The following is a 20,458-nucleotide window of genomic DNA, read 5'->3' as shown; positions in this document are numbered from 1 at the left end:
CATTGTTGCATAGTTGTCCAGTGTTTCTGTTAATTTATTTTCATGTAGCAAGCTTGCTTTTTTCCTTAAAACCGTGCCTGTGTGTCTTTTGTTTTAGCTGGCAGCGAAGCTGGTGAAGGGTCTGGAAAGCAAGTCTTACAAGGACAGGTTGAGGGAGCTGGGGGGGGTTTAGCCTGGAGAAGAGGGGGCTGAGGGGAGCCCTTCTCGCTCTCTGCAGCTGCCTGAGAGGGGCTGGAGTGAGGGGGGGGCTGGTCTCTGCTCCCAAGTCACCAGTGACAGGACAAGAGGGAACGGCCTCAAGCTGCGTCAGGGGAGGGTTAGGTTGGAGATGAGGGAAAATGCCTTCCCTGCCAGAGCGGTCAGGCCCTGGCACAGGCTGCCCAGAGAGGTGGGGGAGTCACCGTCCCTGGGGGTATTTAAAAGACACGTAGAGGTGTCACTTCAGAACATGGTTTAGGAGACATGGTAGTGTTGGGTTGGTGGTTGGACTTTGATGATCCTAGAGGTCTTTTCCAACCTTCATGATTCTATGATTCTGTAGTTATCCCTGGAAGTCTCCTTGAAGGTACTAGCAAAGCTTGTTCAGTGAGATTGAAGAGAAGCAGTGCAGCAGTGACGGAACAGGTGCCGTGTTGCCCCCTGCTCCTCTCTAGTGTCCCAAAGTCACACAGACAGTTTAACTGACACATTTGCCCGTGTGATGTTACGTTAGATGATGCTCTCGTGTTGCAGTGGCTGCTGCATGAGTGCTTTGCCTGAGGTTCCCGACAACCCCGTGTGCGTGTTAAATGACATCGAAAGTCTTTAGGAATAAATTAGTTTACTAATTGTGGAACTTGGGGTAAAGACTAAAGGATGTAAGAAAGGATATGAAGACTAGGGATGGCTTTTACCACCTCCCAAAGCCACCTGTGCTATCTACAGATGTCCTACTAACCCTTACACTTTCATGACCACGTACTCTACCACCACCACCACATAAAAACCATTTGTGGGGGCAACATAGGATCCTTCTTGCTGAGGAGCCACGCTGTGAGCCTGCAAGCATGCTGTATGGAATCCAGGCTACAGCCTGTTACAGCCCTGCCTTTAGTGAAAGATAGCGAGCAATGCTGCTTTACCTTTAAAAATGGAGATTCCCCGTGAAAGCCAGGGATGGGGACAGCTCAGCACATCTGCCACTGGTTTCAGGTGTCTCGTGGCATCTTGCAGCGAGGGGTGACTGCTGTGTTCCTGGACATCTGTGACAGTCTACAGTCAGAGCTGGGACTGCACAAACCACTGTTAGAGCTTGAAAATCCAGCTTCTGTCACCTCTTCAGCCAGAAAATGTCTGAGGATCTGGGGAAAAGACTGTCTTTCCTTGCTCCTACAAGAACCTCTGGAAGGTTTACTCAGCAAGACAACACCTCTGGCATGGCCAGCAAGCCTCAGTGGGATCTTCTAGCGGGTAGATTCTGTCAACCAAGAGACTTCAGCATCTACCGTCAACAGGACATGGTGTTTGAGGGGAAGAACTTACCACCAGCACCTTGCTTTTTTGTCATCTCCCAGAGCAGAACGTCAAGCTTTGTGGCTGTTCCCTAGTGAAGCAACGTGGCACTTGCTAACTTGGTGAAGGGAAGATGTTTATGAGCTACTGGGAAGGAGGAGTCATGGGTTCAGGTCATGAGGGAAGCAGGAGATGGGTAGGAGATACATGAGAGAGCCGGTCAGGGGCATGGGCTGGTTGGTAGTGTGATGCTCCAAGCCTGCATACTAGATAAGCCTAGAGTTAAGCCCAGATGGGGTCCTGGACTTCTCCTCCATGCCCATCTGCCGGCGTGCAGTGATGGCAGGCTGAGTGACAGGCTGGAGGGCTTTGTGCTGCTGACAGGACAAGTCCCTCATGGAAAGCATGAGGCTGACAGTGCTGGGGAGGTTGTACCTACATCCCTCCCTGCGGGTCTGCCATCGTGCGGGCAGTCAACTAAAGGCACACTTGACCTCCCTCCTAAACTGGAGGAGTCGCTGAAAGTGAATCATCTGTTTTATTAAATCAGAGGCCGCTTCAAGGACTGCAGCCCGATTATGCCACATGTATGTACCCTGAAAAGAGTATTTGTGGAGAAATGGGTTCCATATGGGCAGATCCTTACTGCTGAGCATGCCCCGCTGAAGAACAGCCTGCAGAGATCAGGCTTAGTAGGATTCAGGCCTTAACTCTTAATCTAAAGTGTTGAACAGCTCTCAGGAAGAGGGAGGGATGCGTAGGAGGTACAGCATAAAGCGGATGGCGCTGTGACATGCCTTTCCCCCCCAGGGAGTGAAGCTTGCTGCCTTCGCCTTGGTGTGGGGCTCTGTGCTCCAGGAATGAGCAGGAATATCACGGTCTGGCCCAAATTCATCCCTGGAGGAACGAGACAGATGATATCATTGTTGGAGTTGTTTGGATATCATAAAGGTACTTACTGAAATGAGAAAAATATGGTTTTAATTCCTTTTTTAATAATAAAAAAGTAACGGAAAGCTACGAGTGCCAGGAACCTCACTGAGAAAAGAGTCTTTGCACCCTGGAGAACTTCTCTTTGCCTAATGAATAAGCACTTCTAAGTCACTTTTTGGCTCATTTTGTGTGTGTGTGTATATATGCATATAAAGTATGCAAAGCCAGATGAAGTTACTTGTTTGTCTTGCACGTGTCAGCTTTGCTGAGCCACGCTTTGATTAACAAGAAGCACACGGCTTATTCCTGGGAGGCTTTGTCCACACTGTACATGGCTCCTCCTGAACCCTGCTCCCTATGATCCAAGCACACAACTGTTAGATGAACAAAATGCATGAGCCTAAACACGTGCTAATTATCAGATAGTTTCCCCTTCACTCTGAAAAGATTAAGTATGCAAGTGAGCACCGACTTTAAGACTTTTCAAATTCACCCTACAAAACTACACCTTCCAAATCAATGTTGTGCATGAGGCAGGGTACCCTGTTCAGTGTCTGCAGAGACGGCGGAAAGCTTGAAGGAATTACTGCTTGGCAGGTGAGCAGACCTCTCTCTGTCTAGCAGGTCTTATAAACTTTAATCCTGTAAGTGTATCATCATTGCAGAAGATGTGTTTATTGAGAAACCTGTGGCTTTAGTGTGGGTTTTGGCATACGTAAAGGCACCCTTCTGCGATATTATAAAAGCAGGATTTGGAAACTACTTGTAATACATACAATACATCAGGTATTCCTGCGTTTTCCAGACTATTTCACTTTCTCGGTTGAACAATGGGGATAACGGAACAGATTCGCAACTCTAATCCTGACTCTGCACCTTTCAGGCAGGACAATGCAGCTGAAGCCTGGATGCAGTTGCCCACCTGAGAGTGCACCATTGCCCCGGGAAACTCTTCAAGGGGGGAAAAAAAAAAGACGCTGAAAATGCTGATGCAGCCATTTTCTGCACTATTTGCTTCTCCAAGGAATCCGTAAGGTACTGCTCACCTTGCTGCTACATGGTCCTTCGGGTCTTGCCACTCTTCTTTTCTCCCAGCACAGATACGGAAAGAGCTTCAAGGAGGACAGGTCTCCTTCCAGGGCTGGGTGCTACTTTTCTTCTCCGGTGTGGTTGTATGTTTTGTGCCTAACTTGGTGGCATCTAAGGTCATGCTTTTCAACGGTCAGTGTCCTTCAATGCCTATATCTTATATTTCTCAGTTGGAGATGTGTTGAAAGGCTGTGATTTTTATAGTGTTTAGAATTACTCCTGTCTGTGGAAAGGAGCTTTAAAGCAGTGTCAAACTGGGCATATAGAGTTAAAGGCACTAAAATGCACAGATTTTGAAAGTCTTAGTCTAGGAACAAAATCCAGCGTCTCAGTAGAGCACTGGGGCTGCGTTGTTTAGCTACCTTGGTATTGCATTGCATTCCCTGGGTGGCTTTCAGCAGATCCCGTGACAACGAAATCTTTCTAAACAATTTTAAAATTTGCCTTTTTTGATACGTCCCCTCATTGTAGTTGTCATTCAGAGAATAGAAAAAACCCACTGTATTCCATTTCTGCTATTAGATATTACACGTGCTATGGTTTTTTTTCTACTTCATTTACTTTCCCCTTCCCAAATTCAGCCCAACAGTCCTTCACTTGTCTACAAAGTTGCATTCTTTTCTCAGTCCCAGGTCACACGTTACTCATCACTCCTAATCTTTATCTACAGATAAAGAAATCTCGAGAAAAGAGACTCACTTCTATTCTGACAAGGACATATTTGCTAGATGTATTGGGTTAGGTTTACCGTTTAAACAAAACAACCAACTCATCGTCTCACCTACCCTCCTGTTTCTCCCCCATCCTAAAATGCGGCTTTTATGGATCCCAATTGTAGAAAAGCAGCAAATTCCTCTTCAGTTTTTTTTTCAAATACCAATATTCTTCAAATGTTAAATAAAGATTTGTTCTTTCCTTCTGTAACCTTGGCTATGCGGGAAGCCCAGCCAAGGGAACTACCCTTACAGTCTTCGGGGAAAAGGTGGCCTTAAAACAGCTCAAACTGATGAAAAAGGTTTCTAGGGTTTCCACTGGAGTGACTCCTAAGTGAATCCTCAGGTGTGAGCGCAGGAACAGCCCTTACCACAGTATTGTGTATTAATCAGTAATCCGCGATCCTAAAAAGCATAAACCCCAAGGGATGCTTTACCCGCAACCTGTACAGTCAGGATGCTCTTGGAACAGCTACTTATTTTGCTTACTCCTTGGGCTGACCAGCTTGTTATTGACACGGTCATTACCTGTTGATTAAATGCATCGCAAGCTGTCGCAGATGGCTAAAAAGTTCCAGCGTTTCTGCCATTTCCTTCATCACAGATCGAGAATAGTATGTGATGTGATGGTCACAAAGGCAGTCAACTGGTGAGCATGCTTAGCGGAAGGGGTTCTAGCAATGACGATTTGGGTTAGATACCAGACTGAATGGTAAATCTTGTTGATCGTGGTCTGCTCTGATGTCTGATGGCAGGTCTCTGGTCTTTGCAGGCAGACTTCGCCCTGTGCTCTGCCCTTGCTCCAGGCAGCCTAGGAACCAGGAACTTCCATTTGAAACCAGCACCAATGCACCATCCTGCAGATGAGGAGATGGCTCCGGGATTCCTGGTTGGCTATGGACACAGGTGGACTCACTTTCTTTTGTATGCAAAAGACCATGTATATGTAATCATGGATATTCATATGGAATAGAATCATTAAGGTTGGAAAACACCTCTAGGATCATAAAAGTCCAACCATCATCCCAACACTACAATGTCTCCTAAACCATGCCCTGAAGTGACACCTCTACACGGTGTTTGGACAGCCCCACCTCTCTGGGCAGCCTGTGCCAGGGCCTGACCGCTCTGGCAGGGAAGACATTTTCCCTCACATCCAACCTAAACCTCCCCTGACGCAGCTTGAGGCCGTTCCCTCTCGTCCTGTCACTGGTGACTTGGGAGCAGAGACCGACCCCCCCCTCACTCCAGCCCCTCTCAGGCAGCTGCAGAGAGCGAGAAGGGCTCCCCTCAGCCCCCTCTTCTCCAGGCTAAACCCCCCCAGCTCCCCCAGCCGCCCCCCAGCACACTTGTGCTCCAGACCCTGCCCCAGCCCCGCTGCCCTTCTCTGGACACGCTCCAGCCCCTCCAGGGCCTTCTTGTCCCAAGGGGCCCAAACCTGAGCCCAGCATTCGAGGTGGGGCCTCCCCAGGGCCGAGCACAGGGGCCCCATCCCTGCCCGGCTCCTGCTGGCCACACCAGAGCTGACACAAGCCTGGGGGCTGGTGGCCTCCTTGGCCACCTGGGCACTGCTGGCTCATGCCCAGCCGGCTGTCAGCCAGCACCCCCAGGGCCTTCTCCGCCGGGCACTTCCCAGCCCCTCTGCCCCAGGCCTGGGGCGTTGCCTGGGGTTGGTGTGACCCAAGGGCAGGACCCGGCACTTGGCCTTGTTAAACCTCACAAAACTGGCCTCGGCCCATGGATCCAGCCTGTCCAGGTCCCTCTGCAGAGCCTTCCTGCCCTCCAGCAGATCAACACTCCTGTTCAACTTGGTGTCATCTGCAAACTTACTGAGGGTGCACTCGATCCCCTCATCCGGATCATTGATAAAGATATTAAACAAGACTGGCCCAAAAATAGTGTAGTAAGAAGTGGCAATGAAATAATATCACACAATGAACATATGAAAATATGAACATCAATTTTACATGTTACATACAAGCATAGTGAAGGCCTGAGAGCACAGAAAAAACCACAATTTCCCACTTAGCTCTGCTGAGCTTGCACTGAATCAGAAATGTGGGAAGACGTTCCTGAACTTTTCAAGATTTAACTGCAGCATCTGGAAAGTCTGTTCTGAAGCACACTGATCTCAAGGACTCCAGGAAATTTGCACATACACAATCATTTTGCATTTACCTCAGATCTCACCTATGTGGAAAGCAAAGTTTATTTGCCCACATCGCATTCCTAGTGAGAAACTATTACTGCCATCTTTATGGTTTTGCTTCTTGTTCTTTGCTTTTTTTTTTTAATACAGGAAGGAAATGGAAGACGTCAGGTCTAAGGTGACTGCTCTGTAATACAACACATTTTTATTCCATATGGAAAAGGAATGCCAGGTTGTTCAAATACCAAACGTGTTCTTCCTCTCACCCTGCTGCAGTAACACTTGTTACTTCCCCATAAAAGTAAGGAAAAAAACCCAAATCCAGACAAAAAACTCGCTTACTGCTCAGCTGTAAGCTCACTCTGTCTTTACCTATGATGAAAATTATGTGGATGGGGGTGATACAGACATATGATTTTACATAGTATTCATCCAAGTTTTTCAACAGAAACTTTTGGTAAACTGGAAAAAACGATCTGTGAAATGCTCTGTTTTCCTGCGTGGTTCATTCAGGATGAATGAAATGCTGTTTTTAAGATTAAATGTTTTATTTTGAGGATATCTAACCACACAAGTTTGTCAATTTGTCTTGAATTTAAACTTGAGAGGATTAAAAATATATTAAATTATGTTTCACACCAGATGATGACTGTTTATTTAAAAGAGATCTTGTATTATTACTTCAGGATTATTGTTGAATCAAAAATACCAATTATTTTATAGCTCTGTTCCCAAATTCTTTCCCAGCCCAGGAGAAGTGGTTACTCCATATAGGCTACGCTTTATTCAAATATCCCTGAAAAACAAATACATTCCAAAGCTGCACACTCTTTATGCCTTTAGCACATTGAAATATCTATTGTGCAGCAGGTCCGGGACAAGGAAGGAATGCAAGACACATTTTTATCTGACTTAGCACGTCTGACATGTAATAAGATATTACCAAATTGTCTGTAAATGAAAACCCTAGCGGAGCTCTGCTCAGCTCAGGGAAAGTATCACAGTACTTCAGGAAATACTGATTTGCTGGAAATGAAGGAATTACTGTATTAATTTTTGTAGTTAGATAAACATGGGAGGTAGGTTTGAGTCAGCTGTGGATATTTAATATTTCGAACGGATGTTACCAGCCTATGCTCCTTCCCTACACTCTCGTTCCCGTCTCCAACCTGTTCCCACCTCCTCTTCTGCAGAGATGCTCAGTCTCAGGGTGCGTTTCGGCATGAAGAGGAATGCGTGAAGTGGAACCGTTCATAAACGGCTGTCACTGCAAGGGGAGATGCTGCTGTTATGGGAGACGATGCCTAAATAACCAAGAACACATGGAATGAGTTTCTAAGATTCCTCCTCTGCTGGTGATCCTTCCTTGTCCGCTGCTGGCAAAGCATGAACCCAAATGGATGCTGATGTTAGGAGAGGCTGTCTTCTTACCTTTTATGAATACCATGAACACCATGAACTGCACGTTCATTTGTCCCAAACTAACTCACCCCTGCTATCCCTTCTTTTAAAGTATCAGTTGTCTTGTTTCTGCTGTCTCTCGTCATGGCACATCTGTGAGTCTCCTGGGCTGGCGACATTGTTTCATAGCACTAGGCAGGGCTTCGGGAGACCTTGATATAGCGTCCTGATTCACTGCAAATTTTTCATGTGACTAGATGGAGTCCATAATCACTTCAGACATCTGATAACTGGGCCTTATATCCCAGAGATTTTATGGAAATAAATAGATCAATGACAGAAAATATTCCAGAAGTGGGCCCCTTGCTACAAGAGGGACATTGAGGGGCATAGAGGTCTCTTCCATCCTTTATGATTCTATGACTCTATGGTTTAGGAGACATGGGGGTGTCTCCCCCAGTGAGGCCACATCTGGAGGGTTGTGGCCAGTTCTGGGCCCCCCAGTCCAAGAAGGGCAGGGAACTGCTGGAGCAAGGCCAGCGCAGAGCTGCCAAGGGGATCAGGGGCTGGAGCATCTCCCTGGTGAGGAAAGGCTGGGAGACCTGGGCTTGTTCAGCCTGGAGAAGAGAAGGCTGAGGGGGTCTCATCAGTGCTTATAAATATCTGAAGGGTGGGTGTCAGGAGGATGGGGCCGGGCTCTTTTCAGTGGTGCCCAACGCCAGGCCAAGGGGCCACGGGCACAAGCTGGAACACGGGAAGTTCCCCCTGAACATGAGGAGAAACCCCTTTGCTGTGCGGGTGCCAGAGCAGGGGCACGGGCTGCCCAGAGAGGCTGTGGGGTCCCTTCCCTGGAGACATTCACCCCCCGCCTGGACGTGGTCCTGTGCCCCTGCTCTGGGGGTGCCTGCTCCAGCAGGGGGTGGGACGGGATGAGCTCCAGAGGGCCCTTCCAGCCCCCACCAGTCTGGGATTCTGGGATTCTCTGTTGAGATAACTGTTGGACTTGATGATCCTAGAGGTCTTTTCCAACCTTAATGATTCTATGATTCAGCTCAAGCATTTGGCTAACTGTTCCTGAGCATGCAAACTCACATTGCAATGTAGGGAATTATTAAAATTAAACCCTTGCTGTGTTACAAAGGACATTTTAATGCTCAAGAACAGTTGTTCCTACAAATGTTTGAAAAGGACACCTATTTTGCAGCAACCTCTGAATTACGCCAGGCACTGCAGCACTGTGGTTCTTGGAGGCCAAAGAGAGCAGTGGTGTGTTTGAAAGCTTTAGCTCTTTCTTGGGTTTATTTTCTTTTACTTTTAGGAATAAACTGTGCCCATATCCCATTGTGGATGAAAAATTACCAGTGATTCCCTTTGTTCTTTGCAAAGTGTCTCTCTGTCACTGTCATCACACTGGATGAGGGTAAGAAATTGGAACGGAGATGGGGACTGCTGATGCGACTTTGGCTGCTCCCTAGAGAGCTGCCAGTAACTTGCAGAGCTTGGCACCCTCTCCCTGTGCAAGCAGGGATGGGGCATGTTCTACACATCCATTCCCACATCCTCCAGCTATGCCCAGCATGGTGGTGGCGGAGCAGGAGGTGTTTACCAAGAGGGTGCCAGCTTCCTTGCACTGCCGTTGAAACACCTCCAATCCTCCTTGACTTTCTGTCCCTGGTAGGAGGTCCTCCAGTCTCACAAATGACTGAAACCCCTGTCTCCAGCTGCATATCCAGCTGCTTCATGAACAGATGACATCATGTGATGGGTATGGCAGAGACTGGTTGACCATGCTGGCCTGGCAGTGACTGCCACCAAGCCGCCACGGAAGGACGTGTCTTCTACAAGTGGTTTCCTCAGCCAGGCGGGATGCCACCACCTGCCCGCACCACCTCAGCGTGGGAGGGCGGACCCAGTGCTGTGCCGCTGGTGTAGGAGAGGACGCCCCGCAGCAGGAGGACATGGAACCCCCAAAGGAGTGAATGTCATATGCGGTTTGTGCTATTCCTTCTAGGTTTTTTCCCCATTGCCTTCTCAACAGCAGTTAGATGTTTAAGTGCAGGATTTTGTTGCAGGAGGAATGGTCACAGGGACCTTCTACAGAGCCCTTCCCCATCCTTTTTTGTCTCCTGGACCGCCAGGATCCCAATTTATGTGTGACTTTTTCCATAATGCACTCCAGCAGAGTTACTTTGATCCTTCCCAATGGAAGCATGGCCCACAGACCTTGAAATCTGTTTGCTCAGGTGTGTGTCCATATATATTTTTTTTTTACACAAAACCCTTCATTTCTCAGTTGTTTCTTTTTTTTTTAAGGAGACAGATTAGTCAAGTGAATTTCCACAACAGGTTTTATTTGGCTCCAAGTTCAACTTTATTGTGGTGCTGCTGCTGCTGCTCCTTTTATTTTTCTTCTATGGGGTGGTTGTGACAGGTTGGAGCACCTAATTTGTGCAGGCAGGTAACCCAGAAAATAAGGAAAACGCAACAGCTGGAGAAATCAAGCTCTGAGGGCTGGAATGGTTTCCTTGTGCAGATTTGTCCAAATCACAGCTAAGAAGAGGCACGGCTCGCTGAGAAAATGTGTGCCCTGTGAAATAAAAGGATTAGGAAACCACTTTATAGCTTGTGAGATTTATGGTTTCAGAACAAATGGCTGTAGTTCACTTGGCCTGCAGCTCCAAAGGAGGCCAAAACAAACTGCTTGGAAGCTTTGTTTCAAGAGGAAGGCTCAGCTCCCCCTGTAAGTGGGTCTTTGTACATAATGGGAGTACTGCAAAGAGCCTTGTGTGTCCTGCAGCACCTCTAAGCTACCACTTTATGTTGCCTGAATGCAGTAATACTGAAAGGTAAATTCGTTCCAAATGTCCCAGCACAGTGGAAATGCCAGCCTGGAAACCCAGTGATGGAGCAGAGATTTAAAAAGAATAGTTCATGGGAAAGAGTGCAGGGGAAATGTGTGATGTGACCTCTTTTCTCTCTCTCAGACCAATACAGGCACAAGGCATGGCATTGCCTCGCTCTGCTGAAGAGAAGAACTGAGGTTGGTTTGGGTTTAGCAGAGCCAAAGAAGCTTCATTTCATCTTGATTTGTGTTTCCAAGGGCAGCTCCCCTGTGTGGAGTCTCTGATGTCTGATAAAGGGCAAGCCCACATCCATTTATTCGCTATAACGAGGAGAATTTAAGCGTCTCTGTCTCTTGTAGTTCTGCAGGACCTGTGTTCCTCCCTTCCTTTGTATGAAATTGCCCGGTTGGTTCAAAGGTACTAGTGGAAGGCTTGATAAGCTCCCACAAATACCCCAGCACAATTACAGAGGTCTTTTAATTCTTTCAAAAACTGGGCTAAAAATATCAAGTAAAATAATAGCATATGTAGGAGCATGCAGAACTGTTAATGTAATTTCTGTCTGGCAACTTAGTCTATTTTAGCAGACAAACAGGGTAATTAATTTACTTTTTTCTATTGAAAAGCCAGGTGTATTAGGATTCTTTTTACTTTTAAATGTGATACTTCTAACAGAATTGGATAACGTACTAAACTCTAGATGAATGAACTCGATTATTCTCAATAAGCAGCTCAAATTGAATTTATTCTGAAGGATTCAGTCTTCCAGCCCAGTCACATAAGGACTCGCTCTAGCGTGACCAGAGCAATTCTGGCATAGGGGTGTTTGTCCCTGCCTGATTGCTTCGGATTCGTTCTTGACACTGGGAGCCCAAAAGGACTCCCAGGCTGCTGACAACATTTATCAAGCCCAGCTGCCGAGGAAGGATGCTGATTGTAGGCAGCACATAGTATGTCATGGAGAAAACATTTCCTTCTGCTATGCTTTCCAAGTCACTGAGGTCCTTCTGTGCAAACAGAGACAACGCTAAATTCCTGCTTGGCAACCTTCAGCATGGCTCTGCGGGGTCGTCTGCCTACCACAGAGAGCCACCTGCATTTAAATATATTCACCTTCTTTGCATTAATCTAAATGTGCTCAGGAGCAGTAGGGATGTGCAAGGCAAGCCAGGAAGGAGAGCATCTGTCACTGGCAAATGCGTCCAGATTTTCTAATGAGCCTGGTGATCATGGGTGCCTCAGTTTTAAACTGGTTAATTTGCAGACCCTGCCCAAAAGGCTTTCCAGCAGTATGTTCATGGCCAGTGCCTTTGAAATCAGGTGCCATTCAAATGTCTTCTTCCATATAATTTCAGATTTCTGAGTACTACAGCCATTCTGAGAAACTGGGGCCCTGAGAGACCATCAAAAGGACTTAAAGATTGTAATAATTGGTTTACTGGATTAGAAATTAGAATAAAATTTGTGCTTACTCACCTTTCAGTAAATTATTGTATGCCTTGGTGCTCATATCTAAATATTTAGACAAGTGGCCTGACTTTGAAGGTTCAGAGATTGTCTGAAATCTCCCATGCAGATAGCCTGTCTTTTTGGACTGACTTTTCATATTATTTAAACAGTGAAAAGCAATCATTTGGGAGCTGGAATTGATGCCAAGGAGCCTTGTAAAACCTATGAGTCTCCCACTCTCTGGCCAAGCATTTCCCTCCACCTCGTGGGTTGACGCTGTGAGAGCAAGTCCAATAATGATGAGAGAAGAGAAGGAAGAGGTTTCTAGGAACAGCAGCCAAGTCTGTCCTGAGGAAGTATTTAGAGCTTGGTCTGTTATGGATTTGAGCTCTTCAGGCTTGCACTGAAATGAAGTATCAGGTGACAAGAGCCACATTCACTGGTTCCTACATTACAGCAATAGTACAGAGAAAAAGAGGTCTTCCCAGTTCTGCGCGCTAAATAGTTACTTCTAGTTTATATCTTCCCCATTCCCAATAAAGAAGATGCACTGGACCACTCCTCCACTGTTTTATTTTTTTCTTCTGGGAAACGATGGGCATCCTTGGTTCGCAACATGACCAAAATCACCTTTCTCTCTGAAACAGCAGCTTCGTATCTTGCTGCAGACACTGGCCAGATCCGGCACCACTGGGGAAACTGCAAAAATCTCTTTAGAATGTATTATAAGGTGAGATGCCTGAAGCAAAAGCTTTCTCCTGGCCTTTTCTTTCTCCCTAGTAGCTTGAAGTTCAGCCGTATGCTAAGCAGTAGGTATTTATAGCCTCCCTTAAGCTTAATATTACTGATTACAGCTCTGGATAGTGTTTTTATCCTTATACAGCTAATCTTTCCTTTGAAGGGTACTGGAACTAACCAGGACCAAGGCATGGATCCATCTACTGTCCTGAAATAGTCCAGGTTGTGTAGTTGTGCCTGTTGCCCGGCATGGTTTTGGCCACGCTCTCCAGCAGTTTCCAGGGAGAGCACAGCCTTTGGGTTGCTCTCAGCAGGCAGGATGGTGGAGGACACTGTGTTTTGGTGATTATTTAGGTGTATGGATGTCAGCTGTGCTGTGCAAACGGTCTTTCAGGTCAGAAAACAGTCTCTGAATCATCTTATTTACTAGAAGAGATGTAACCACTAATATTAACGTGGCTCTGAACTGCAGAGACACCGCTTGCCCTCCCGTTCTTGGATTACTGCTTGCCTACAGAGAAGGACTGCTGGAGTTAGCAGGCTTGGAACCAAGGACGTGATGGGGAAGGCAGCAATGTATCACGCTGGAGGAAGGTTGTTCTCAACAGGGTGAGTAATTAGCGCTAGAGCAGGTCACTGGAAGGCAGGGTGGATTCTTCATCATGTGAAGGCTTCAGAGTGGAATTAGATATTTTTCTGTGAGATGATGTTCCAGCTGGGTGCCGATGAATTGGTGGAGGCAGGGGGGCCTTAGCTCCCTCCAGCCACAGCCCTGTCTCATGGGTGCAAGCATGCGGGCCACGGGAGAGTGGGTGCTGTTTGCTCCTCTGTGTGCAGGGACCTTGCGATCTGTGTTGCACTGGAGGCCAGGAGAGGGGACAACAGCAGCCCCGGGGACCACAGCAGCCCCATCCGGAGGTGAACATCCTCCCCAGATTAATTTTGGCTGATACCCCCTTGTCCCTCTGAGATAAGTGGTCCCCTCTCATCAGCACAGCCGATGCTTGGCAGACTTTGTGTTTCCTCTTTGGTTGTGCTTGGTGGTGGGGGAGAGTTTCTCTACTGGATGTGATGAGTCAAAAGGACAGGGGGAGGAATGGCAGTGAGGGGACCAAGGTATTCCACAGCCTACCTATGAGCACAGCTGAAAGGTTGCAAGCGATTTAAAAATGGTCTTCTTCATTCACTTACTGGACTTGATGTGGGCACTACTGGTCAAAGCGGTGCTTTTCTTTGCATCTCAAAATGTGTCAGGATTCACTGCCAAAAGAAACATCGCTACCAAAAAAAAAATCACTACCAAAAATTCAATACCAAAGTTGAAAGAGTAACTTAAAAAAAAACCCCTTGTATTGCCTTCATTTTCCACTGAATCCTCTAAACCTTTTAATGTTTCACAGGTGGTTTGGAATCACATCAAATACCTGATCCCAACTGCTTTGGAGATCCCTAACTGTCTCTTTGGCCCAACCAGCGGGTGATGAGGTATTTCAGTGTTTCGCTGTTTCACTTTGCAATGCCTAATTGACTTCAGAGTCTAAATTTGGTTTTCCAAACTGATTTACTCATGTAAGAGCCTACAGCTTACTGGCTTTCAAGAAGCTGAAATATTTAACGCCGCTAGTGAGTCAGGGCAGGGCCACACGCATAGTTGGGTACCGCAGCCCAGGTGATGAACAGAGGTTTGCTAAGTGGGCTGCTAGGTCGCTTGCTTTAGCTCTTGATTGCTTACGATCACATCCTCACACTCCAGTGTTCCTGTAAGTCCTTTCGGTGTTGCACTACTGAACGTTGCTAAATACCCACTGAAATCTGGGCCAGAGTCTTCTCTTGCTTGAGCAACTGTCTTGCCATCGCAGCAATGGTCTCCTGTCAGCCAAATGTGTTTTGTGAGATGTACGTGAAGCCAGCAAAGTCCTTATAAAAGTAAAAATTTCTACCTAGACTGGCAGTTCTGCGTTCACATCTTTCATCCTCCATTTGCAGCACTGTGTTTAACCCATTGTCTGCGACTGTAGAATAAATCCAGTGTAAGGACTATGGGCTTTGACAAAGATAAGCCAGATTTTCAGTGCAGGTAAATTGGCAGCATTACCTGCTCCACTAAGATATTGAATTTTGCTATTGCTTTGTTACATTCTTAAGGGTTGGTTTTTTTTAAACAGCTGCCAAAGCTGAATAGTGGCTGGTTTGTGTCCAGTGAAGAACAGACTTGGGCTAAATGGAACAGCTGCACAAAGATGTTCAGCATAATAGGTAATGTGAGTCTTTAAACAAAATCCAGTGCCATCAAAGCCAAAATCTGAAAAGCTTTTAACAAAAAACATATTTGTAATGAACAGATGGAAAAAAAATCGTTCTGAGCTCTATAACAAGATCACATCAGTCAGCCCCGCAGCAATGGCATACAGAAACCTTCACACATGACCAAAAAACATAACCAAAACCAGACGCGATACCAATATCTCCAAACTCCTCAAAAAAGCTGGAGAGAGTCGGGGTGAACAATGTCCTGGGAGGCTGCGGACCGGCAGGAAGCACAGTAGTTATAGAGGTGTTTTATCTCCATAAAACGGGGGTTTTGGAGATTTAGGGAAGCAGCATTCCAATGCATTTTTCAACAGATCAGTTAAAAATACAGCTTTGAGCTCTCAACCAGTCCTTTTTATGTGTCATGGGAAGCCAGTGGTAATCGAGCTGTCCGTAAGATGAAGCAAAGCACTCCAGTATATTCCCCTGAGTATTTTTATGTTATTTTTGCCACTAGATGTCTCTGCTGACTTCACAGTGCGCTGGATGAGCCTCTTTCCCTGGTGAACAGGAAAGCCCAAGGTGGAAATCAAGCTGTGACAAGACCTGCTTGTGACTTTAGTTTCTAGGGTTTTGTTTCTGATTAATAATATCTTCTGTTTAACAAAAGAGAAGAATCTTTGAGAGCTTTGTCAGTTATCTCCCTCTTTTCCAGTATCAGAATGAGAAGAAGACCCTTGTTGTCATCCGTCATTGCTCCTGTTTCAGAGCACTTGTTGCCTACTCTGACATTTTGATTCTCATCCCTTCTCATCTCCATGATGGGCTCTTTGCTTGTTTCCAGGTTTTTTTTTCCTCTTGGATCTCATACAGACTTACAAGTGCTGTGGACTAAGGGCAGCGATGCCTTGAAAGCACCCTGCAGCCAACACAAAGGCCTGTGAGATGTTGTGTAGAGCTCAGGTTGTCTGAGCAAGGCACCATTTCGAGAGGTGCTAATGATGGGAGGGAAGTCATAGGGACAACCTATATCATCAGGTGAAGGTCTTGACTCCAAGCTCCTGAACTCCAAGATCTGAGGTGGCTCAAAGTTGGAAACTATGACAGATGGTGCCTAAACTGTGCAGCACAGGAGCCAGGGCTGGATAAAATGATTACAGCAGTGACTGTGGAAGAGAGCTGATTGTCTGCAGCTGGCTCACAGCAAGACGGATGGGCTTAGAGCATCCTTTGGCCGTGGCTGCAGGATTGCCCCCAGTGACTGACACCTTAATCTGAGAGTTGGGGATCAGTCATGAAATGGAGGTGCTGGAAGCAGCTTTGATACTATAGCTCTTAGGTTGTAAAGGGTGTCCAGCTTCAAGGTTAAGCAACGTGTGCCTGAGGTAGAAGCTGTGGCCCCAGCGGGTTACTCATGCTGCCCTTCACGCTACAGCAATGCTGTGCCTGAGGTTTCTGATAGCCCAAGCAAGAGCAAACCCGGCATTTATGGTGCTGTTTTGCACTTGTGACTTTAGCAGTCCCAGGGCTGCAGCGGGGGCCACTGCCGTGTGCCTGAGATTTGAAACATGGTCCAAAACAGCTTTTTGCCATTGATGCCACTACAGGGACTAGTCCCAGCCCAAAGAGACCTTCTACCCTCTTGGATAGACATGAGCATGCCCTCAGTAGGCCTTGTGGGGGAATGTAAAGTCTCAGGGTTATAATCTCTTCACCATTACAATGAACAGATAAACTCAGCAAGGCTTTAAAAAATCTTCATCGCTCTTCCTTTTTGCAGCTCACCACTCTATGTCTCCATTAATACTTGACAAAACCGAGAAGCTTTCAACACCAAATGACACCTTCCCAATTTCACCGAGTTCCCACGACAGTCCAGGGCAGTGTCCAAGTGCAAGGAAATTCCAGGGATGCTCAGAGGCGTATCTCAGGGGAGGAGCTTGGAAGAAAATATCAGAGAGTTCATGTTTTAACAGGCTACCCTCAAGATAATGGTGAGAATTAGAGATTTTTCTCCCCTTTCCGTTATTTGGCTCTGTATCTCAGTAGCAATTATCAGAAGGGAAGTGCTGCACGGGATAGGTGGGGCTTTGACAAACAACTGTACGATATAAATTCTGGGACTGGCAAATACGGTCAACATATCTTCTGAACTCACATGACAGCACACTCAGTCTGTGTTTAAAACCAGTAACTGCAGGAAGAGAAGGTGGTATCCAGATCTTGGGCTGGTCCCCAACTCTGATATGGCATCTCCAAGTAACAGACCTGAGAACGGGAGGATATGTGGCTCTCTCCTCTCTTCACCTGCTATCACTAATGGAAAAACTGCGCCTAAAACTGATGTATGTTTGACTGCAAATCCCTTTTCTCCTTTCCTGATTTATTCTGTTTGCTTTCTTTGTAATGATTTGGGTCAGCAGTACACCTTGGCATAGTCCTGAGTGCTGTTCTGAATCGCAAAGAGATACTTTGTGGGTAAGGTAACGCACTTAACATCGCCGTTCTTCTGTTTGGCCATCCCAAAGCAGAGATGAGCAGTATTAACCAAAATAGGTTGTGACATTTAAACGCTTGACAAGCCCTGGGCGACAGAGGTGACAACAAACCACATGAGCTCCTGTGACACACTGAACAAGAAAACTAGTAAGGTTATACGTGCAAATCATGCTACAGCATGGAGACTATTTCCAGGAATCAAATAGTCAAATACTGTACAAAAAACCTGTCTTAAACTTGTGTTTGCATCCACTGAAGTTAATGGTATTATCTGTGATTTGTCATAGAGAACTCATAATGGCCTTGGCAGTTAAAAGGACTTAAATGGGGACTTTTTCCTCCACGTAAAGGCTGGATGAGTCTAGCTTAATTATCTAGTCTGATCTAATTCATCATCCAGCTCATTGACTTTCATTCAGTGGTTCGTAGAACATGCTCCAAAACCTGTGGTGCCTGGATCACTTTGATCATAGATGGAGACAGGATGTTACAGCCACAGGTATGAAGAAGCCAAATTGGCTCATTACTTCATTAAATCAGGGCATAGAGAAGAGCTACAACCCAAATGGGGATGTGACACTGCCTTATCAGCTCATCCATCCAGTCTCTCCCACTGTCTCCAGGCAGAGGTTAAATGGGCTTTGCCCAGAGTGGTTGGATGCCTGGTTTATTGACAGTATTGGCTGCAAAAAAAAAAAAGGCCATAAACACAATGTAAAGGTAAAAAGAGGTGGGACTGAGCTGGGCTTTTTTTAATCTCTTCCTTCTCCTCCTCATAAATAATATAACCAACTAGGTTTTCATTTCATTCTTGGTCTCTCTTTGCTTCCAGCTGACCTCGTGAGCTGAATCTGAACCCTTGATCCTCACTCGTGGGGTAAGGTTGAACCTCGCTTGGCCAGTGTTCACTGACGAGGCTGTAGCAGCATTGCTCTGCCAAGCAAATAAAACTCTCTGATTACATCCGCACTAATAACCAGCACAGGTCTCTGCTGGCCATACAGCTCAACTTTTAGCATGGTCCCTGGAACAGTTTTAGCCAAGACTAAGGAGTCCCAACAGTCCTGTAGTTGCACAGGCCAGACAGCCTTCCCAGTGACAAGGATGGATGTGACCAACCTCTCCTGGAAAATAATGGAGATTAATGATACCAGGCCAGGGAACGGGCCCTGGCAATGCTCATTTTGCTGGCAGTAAAACACAATGGAGATACTTAAGTGCCTGCTCTAGAAGATGTTCTGGTAAGATGAGCCACATAGGTCACAACGTTTCAGCTTTTTATGGGTTAGTTCAGTCTGTCCCTTCTCGCATATGAAGTGCATTTGGGACCTTAATGCTAAAGCTGGCAGGAGACGAGATGGGGAGGAAGCAGAATGGGTTTTATTGGATCATTTTTACTGGAGGCTGATGTCTCCAGCTTTCCAAGGACACCTTGCGTCTCATTGCTTTGCTGAAGCATGAAGTCAAGGAGTTTGGCAGCAGTTGAGCGATCAGTCACTCCTCTCTGCTTTAAAACATTCCCTAACTCTTTGTTCCAGTAAGGACCACTGAATTCAAAGTGGGAGATCATATCCAGGGTGGATGCTGAAGGCAAGGAAGCAGAAAAGATCTTGAGTAAAGTTTACAAGCAGCTTTTCAAATGGCTCGAATGAAGTTCCCTTGGCTGTATTTCTGCTGTTCCCCCAGCTCATCCCTCCGTTGCCTTGTAAACTGTTTGTACAGAAGGACAGCTACTCCTGTATCTTGTAAGTATTTTGTTCTGGTTCTGTATCACATTTTGGGTCAAGCCAGAGATGAGATTTCCAAACTGCAAGTAACCCATGTCTTTTAATAAATTGTCCTCATATGAAGAACAACTTACCTGGTGATTCCTGGGACGGCATTTCCAAACGAAGCAGGTAAAACCCCCTTTCCCTAAGCTGAATCCTCTTTCTGTAAGAGTCACCCTCACCCCTGGGCAGCTGTAACACCACATCGGAGCCCAGCATTCAGCTCCCACCAAAGAGCAGTGCTCACTGCAGGTAAGTACCAGCAGAAAAGGAGAGGTGATGGGTAAAGGGGATGGGGAGGATGAGGCAGAAGGATAATTAGAATGGCTCTAAGCCCGTTGCTGCAAATGGTATCTTCTCCCCAAACCCTTCTTTTATGAACAGATGCTGGGCAGGGGGAAGTTTAAAAAAATAATAGCTGTATCTAGATTTGGGATACATCAGATCTCTGAAGTATTTCTTATTCTGCTTGCACTTTACAAGTGTTTTATGGTGCCAGGAGCTACCCATGCCAAGAGTCAGTGGAACGTGGATACTCAGTCTGTGTGACATGGTCATAAATTAACGGTGATCTTTATCGTTATCTCGCTGCAGACAAGGACTGGTGCTGGGTCAATGAGGCCAAGGGAAGTCATCCATGGAAATGCCATCTGCACAGCTGAACTCAGATAAGGAGGAGACAGCAGGCGTGCTGGACAGGATTGACTGTGTGCCACAAATTAGATATGAGGGGGAGAAGTCAGTGAGATTTTCAGATGATCTCTCCTTGTGCACTTAGGAGGGAGTTAAGCTCAAGGACTCCGCAGGGCATTTTGTTGCAGAAGCAGCAGAGGGATGAAGGCCAGGGGAAAAAGATGGAGGTTCTCATCACCGAGGACTGTAGGAGGCAGATAGGACACATGCACTTTGGGATTCGTGTCAACTTTAGCCATCTAAGGGCGTCAAATAAACATAGTTGACTGCACCCTCACTGTGGCCCATGGGAAAAAGTGAGGCATTTCCAGAAGGCAGTGGTAGGACCATGTTAGATAGCCAGCTTGGGGGGGCTTGCTTAACCCCAATGATACCCTGCTCTCCCTTTTCACAGTGGGAGAGCACTAGGTGACTATCTTGTGCTGGACTTAAGGCGTTGAA

The 20,458-nt window shown here is 46.5% G+C and overlaps 2 long non-coding RNA genes across 2 annotated transcripts; both read left to right on the top strand.

The window, feature by feature from the left end:
• The first annotated feature begins 256 nt into the window (after positions 1 to 256).
• Positions 257 to 7,904, top strand: LOC142066316 (uncharacterized). The gene is made up of 5 exons (XR_012663682.1): positions 257 to 2,442; positions 3,308 to 3,459; positions 4,999 to 5,132; positions 6,526 to 6,676; positions 7,569 to 7,904. It is a non-coding gene; the product is annotated as an uncharacterized LOC142066316 (long non-coding RNA).
• Positions 7,905 to 8,418: 514 nt separating this feature from the next.
• LOC142066369 (uncharacterized) lies at positions 8,419 to 19,568 on the top strand. The gene is made up of 6 exons (XR_012663697.1): positions 8,419 to 13,415; positions 14,207 to 14,291; positions 14,793 to 14,883; positions 14,972 to 15,062; positions 16,837 to 19,300; positions 19,407 to 19,568. It is a non-coding gene; the product is annotated as an uncharacterized LOC142066369 (long non-coding RNA).
• The last annotated feature ends 890 nt before the right edge of the window (positions 19,569 to 20,458 follow it).

The sequence above is a fragment of the Phalacrocorax aristotelis genome, chromosome 1 (assembly GCF_949628215.1).
Source record: "Phalacrocorax aristotelis chromosome 1, bGulAri2.1, whole genome shotgun sequence".
In the NCBI taxonomy this organism is placed as follows: domain Eukaryota; kingdom Metazoa; phylum Chordata; class Aves; order Suliformes; family Phalacrocoracidae; genus Phalacrocorax; species Phalacrocorax aristotelis.
Note: the sequence above shows the minus strand (reverse complement) of the source record. Positions and strands in the feature narration are given on the sequence as shown.